Genomic DNA, 6,000 nt, shown 5'->3' on the forward strand with positions numbered 1-6,000 from the left:
CAACTCTTACTACCAGTGCTTCCTGTTCTTCAATCCTACGCAGGAAAGAAAACTCGTCAGTAGCTACTGCTTCCTAGTCTAGGCCTGTGAAGAAAGGACCCCAATATTCCACACAGTGATGAGTATAAGCAGTCGTAGAGTATACACCATGGATTTAGAAAGGCCTTAACTTAAAGTTCTCTTTAATTTTCACAAACTTGTCATTGAAATCCTTAGTTTACACAAGGAAACCAAACAATTCAGGACAGAGGTTTCTGTGAACCTGTATTTCCATAGCTAATGAAGGCCAATTATGTGGCTTAGAAACCATTCCTGATCCTCAGTCAACAAATGCAGAAGGGGGATTAATTCGAGAGGCTCCAGATTGCATTTACACAGTTTGTCCTTTATTTAAAATTAATGAAGGACTAGAAAAAACATCCTTAAAGACCTCACAATGTCCAATGTGTGTAAATGGAAGTAACTGGTATATGGAGGGAAAACGGGAAATGTTGAGAACAGAGGATCCCATTACCTTAGTACCCAAAATGGTTCAGGCCAAATGTGATCCAACATTACCTTAAATTTTAAGGAAAGTATGTGAAAAAAATAAAATGGACAAACAATCCCAACCCTCTAGGTGAAGATAAGTTTTATTTCAGGAAAAAGGATTGTGGAAGAAAAAAAATATATTAAGAGATAGGAAGCACCCAAAAGTGTAATTATGATATTGCCAAAGATTGAAATGTTGAAGGTCCCTCAAAAATATAATGTTGTTATGCTAGAAGCAGTCTCATTAGGTAATATTTATAACAGATCTATTAGTGGAATTTTTAAAAAATAATAATCCAGGTGGAATAAAAGAAGTGTAAATAGGCCCTAAGCATACCAGAAAGCCATAAATAAACAGAGCATTATTAAATTTCTAGGAACAACAAAATGACTTATTAGCTTTTACAGAAGCAGAACAAAGGCTTACGGCTTAGAGAAGGAAATTCAACGGCAGTAGCAGCAGTGAGTCGCGTGTGAGGTGCAGTGCCAGCCACTTTATATCCTAATACTAAGAGTAACAGTAACAGCAGCGACTCCCTGAGAAGTAGATGAAATTGGAGTTTGACCATCAGTCAGACCATACAACAGCTCGTTAATAAACAGTTATGAGAGCTACTTAGTGCAGAACCAATGATCACCCGGAAGTAGTTTTAGTTCAGTAAGAAATCTATCAAATTTCCTCTCATTTCCCCTTGGACAAGGGGTGACAATGGAAGGAAGAGAAAATGGGTAGAAGACCATCATCTGCCTGGACTTGGAAAATATCACAAAGAGTATTCATGTGTGATGTCTTTGTGACAAGACTATTTGAACGTGAGGAACAGTGATGCATTGGTCACCGGAAATCTGTTTATTGGAGACTACGTGGTGATATTTAAAGCTCAGTGTACAATAGTGGAAATGTTAATGCAGGGAAGATTGCACGTGTGACCTTCAAACTTGTTAAATGAAGCTCAGCTTCCCACAAAATTGAACAACTGTCTCATGTGTGTGCCTTCCTGTAATGAAACTCTATGATGATTAGAAAATGCACAAATATGCATTCTAAGGACCACATCAAGAAATCACGAGAAGACAGTCCCTTCTGCTTTCTCACAGTAAGTATCCTATTGCACATCCTGGGGGAGTGCTCCACCAGCCACACATCTGGGAAATGATTTTGGATTCTCTGACCATAAAGGTGCCTTCCATACTTGAGATTGCAAAGACAGTTGCTAAAAATGTAGATATCTTTACTCGTAACTCTTTTTTTTTTTATTAGATTTTAAGGTTCTTTTTTAAAGACTTATTTCTTTGTGAAAGAAGGAGAGAGAGCATGAACAGGGGGTGCAAAAGGAGAAAGATCGAGAATCTCAAGCAGACTCTGCACTGAGCATGGAGCCCAACACGAAGCTCCATCTCACAACTCTGAGATCATGACCTGAGCTGAAATCAAGAGTTGGACGTTTAACCAACTGAGCCACCCGGGTGCCCCTGAATTTTAAGATTCTTAAGAAGGAGAACAGTGTCTTGAAACCCTCTGAAGATCTCAGCACCTCCATCTGGTCTTGCACTTTGTGGTAGCTTCATACATATTTATTGATTGACTGATTGATCGAATGGGTGGGGGATAAAATACCACAATCCTTGTACATGCAGACAGCTAAGTTTGCTTTTGATTCAGGCTCACTTGGAGAACATGTGGAATATTCCTGTATCTGTGGCACTCAGCCTGACTAGGAATTCAGTCTCTCCATATCCAGATGTGATTAGAGCTCCTTCCAGACAGCATTTGCTGACTTTATGGCTGTACGTCCATGCCCCTTCTTTGTCAAATGTCATGATTTCTACCCTCCTTGCCTTCCATCAGGCTCCAGATCCCATGGACAAGGCCTCATTTATCTCTCAAAAAAGAGATTTCTGCATTCTCTTCTCTCCCTTGAGTACAATTCTTATAAGTGGCAGATTCCTTTTTATTTTTTAATTTAAATCTGAATTGTTATTTTTTCATAATGTATATTAAACTGACACCATCAGAAAAAATTTAATTAGCTCAGCAGCAAGAAGTAGAAAGCACAATTTAGTGATATGCTCATGATTCTGGTCCGATTACTACACTTTGGATTATCAATCTTAGGTGAACCTGGTGTCCTGGACACTTACTTGGTCTACATGGAGATCCCTTCATGACCGGTGAAGAAGGGGAGTTGGTTTAGTCAGGTGCGAGCAGACCTCTGGAATAACCCTGGTCCAGCACAGGTACTTACTAGCTTTCAGTTCTTCATGAACACAATCCCCAAGCTTTGTGACTCTGACACACCTGAATTCCCTATTGGGCTCACTCTCAACATTCAATAAGTTTCTTCACTGGCAAATTTTCCCTTGAATGGCAAGTCTGTGACCTTCTACACAGACATGCACAGGCATGCACACATATGTGCATGTACAGACACATATGTACATACACATATAGACATAAATCTATATTATAGATGAGCACGTGTCACATAATCACCATAGATCAGTTCTGGTCATCTTTGCTCTACTGACCTGGTTTAGAAGTAGGGTTAAGATGCCGGAATAAACAATGCATGACTTGGCTATCCCCAAAATATTTCTAATTTACCTCAAACGATGTAAGAGTTTTTCTTACCTGCTCCTCCTCCTCTCCATCCAGGTCCTCCTTCATTAATGAATATGTGGTATATGCATAATGCAGAACAATTTTCCAGGGACAAAGTGGTTATTTTTTCCACAAATGAAAGTAAATCTAGATTGTGACCCAAATCACCTGTTTCTTTCCCAAAGACAGCCTCTGATACTGGTTTTGTGTGTGTCCTTCCATGAGTAGTGTACACATAACAAACATTCATGAACATGAATACCTACATCTTCCCCCAAGCGGTGCCATGCTACACCCGCCGTGTTATACCTTGCCTCTTTAATCTCCCATGAAGACATCAATTGACTTTCCTTCTTTTAATAGTCATGTCGATGAGCCATAATTTATTAGGCTATTTGCTTAAAATGGATTTTTAGATTGTTTCTAGTGTTTTACTCTTGTGAACTATGCTGAAGAATTTTATTATATGTCATCCCTCTCACTTTGCATACTGGCGAGAATATCAGTATTTGTTTTCATGTGCCCTTAAGACACTCACTTCCACCTCGGGATTCCTCCAACACGTAGCCTTCCAAATGTACGAAGATATATCTACCTGCATTGCAGCAGTCTTATATTGAAGTATAGTTGAAATTCAATACACTGCATGTATTTAAAGGATACAAGTTAATAAGGTTTTGACATACACATATACTCATGAAGCCCTCACTCCGACGAATATAATGATCCTATTATCTCCCAAAGTTCCTTTGTGCTCTTTGCAATTCTTCCCTCCAACCTCTTGCCATCCCTCACCCCATCCCCAGGCACCTTTGAGCTCTTCCTGCCACTAAACTGAGTTTGGATTTTCCAGAATTTTATATATAGGGAATTATACATTATATCTTCTTTTTTTGTGTGTCTCTTTTCCCTCATAATTTTTATTTTGAGATCCATTGTGTTGTTTCAGGTATCAATAGATAATTTTTATTTCAGAGCATTTCCCACTGTATAGAAATACCACAATATGTTTAAATATTTGACTGTTGATGAGCATTCAGATTTGGAAAATAAAGCTCATAAGCATATTCATGTACAACCTTTGCATGGACGTAAACTTCCATTTGTTTTGAGTAAATACGTAGGAGTGGAATGACTGAATCGTACAAATTTTTCAGAAGGGTGCCATTATCTTTTCCAAAGTGGTTTGTATGATTTAATGTTCCTCTCAGCAATATTTGAGAGTTCAAGTTCATCCACATCCTCACCCAACACATGGAATGGTTGGTCTTTTTAATTTTAGCCATTCTCCCTAATAAGTAAGTGTTGAGTATCTTTCATGTGCTTAACTGCCATCCTTCTATCATTTTTGATGAAGTATCTGTTCAAGTCCTTTACTCATTTTTTTACTTGATTGTTGAGCTCATTACTTATTCTGGATATAAGTCCTTTATTGGATATAGGATTTGAAAATCCAGTCTAGAATTTATTTCTCAATTCCTCTAACAGTATCCTTCAAAGCTCAGAAGTTAGAATTTTGATAAGATCTGTTTTTTTTTTGTTGTTGTTGTTGTTGTTGTTGTTTGGTATTTTGAAGGGGAGATGGAAGGGTAGAGGAAGAGGGAGAGAGAGAATCTTAAGTAAACTCCATGCTCAGTATGGAGCCCAACATGGAGCTTGATCTCACAACCCTGAGATCACATTCTGAGCTAAGGTTAAAAGTTAGACACGTAACCGACTGGGCCACCCAGGTGCCCTGATAAAATCTGGTTTTGAATTTATTTTTAGTAGATAATGATTTTGTTGTATTTAAGAAATTTTGCCTACCTAACCTAAGATCTCAAAGATCTTCTCCAATGGATTCTTTTAGAACTATTATAGTTTTAAGTTTTACATTTAGATCTAATAATCCATTTTGGATGAACTTTTGAATTTGATGAAAAGCTCTTCCTTCTACTCCTCCATCTAGTATTTTCTTCTTATTCTCCATCTAGTTTTTTCTCAAGAAAATCCAACTGTTCCAGTACAGTTATTATAAATATTACCCTTTCCCACTGAATTGGCTTCATACCTTTATCAAAATTTAATTGTCCATATATGCATGGGTACATTTCTAGACCCTCCATTCTATTATTTATTTGCCTCTCTTTACAAAAATGACATGTTGGGATGCCTGGGTGATTCAGTGGTTGAGCATCCGCCTTCAGCTCAGGTCATGACCCTGGGGTCCTAGAATCGAGTCCCACTTCAAGCTCCCCTGCAGGGAGCCTGCTTCTCCCTCTGCCTGTGTCTCTGCCTCTCTGTGTGTCTCTTATGGATAAATAAATAAATCTTTTTAAAAATGACATGTTGTCTTGCTTACTATAAATGTATAGTAAATCTTGATATTAAACCAGTAACAACAATAATCTGGGATGATTAAAATGCCCACATGGAGATAGAAAACAATATGGAAATAAACAACTAGGGGAGGGGGTCGTATGTTCAGTTTTGGACAGCTAGAATGACCAGTATGATTCTTTTTGTCCTTCCCTGAGTTTCTTCCGTTGGGTTTAGTGCTCAGTCCACTGTCCTACCAAAACCCATCTATTTTTATGTCAGTAATCTTATGGCTGTTTTGCAAACACAGAAACCCTTGGAGCATAAAATATAAGCAATGAGTTGTATTTGGGAAGGGTGGTAAAGTTTCGATGCATCTTGATTATTTCTATAATGTAGTGCTGAACCCCAACTCTGTGATGGTGACTGGGATTTCCAGAGGCACTTTACCTACAGATTTCATCCTCTGGAGGTTGTGATCCTCACATGCCCCATTTCATTATCTGAGAGGTCTCCTCTTTTTGGTGACTCCTGTTCAAGTTATTTGTTTAGTTTCCTTCATTTTCTGA

The sequence above is a fragment of the Canis lupus genome, chromosome 18 (genome assembly GCF_003254725.2).
Source record: "Canis lupus dingo isolate Sandy chromosome 18, ASM325472v2, whole genome shotgun sequence".
Taxonomy (NCBI): Eukaryota; Metazoa; Chordata; class Mammalia; order Carnivora; family Canidae; genus Canis; species Canis lupus.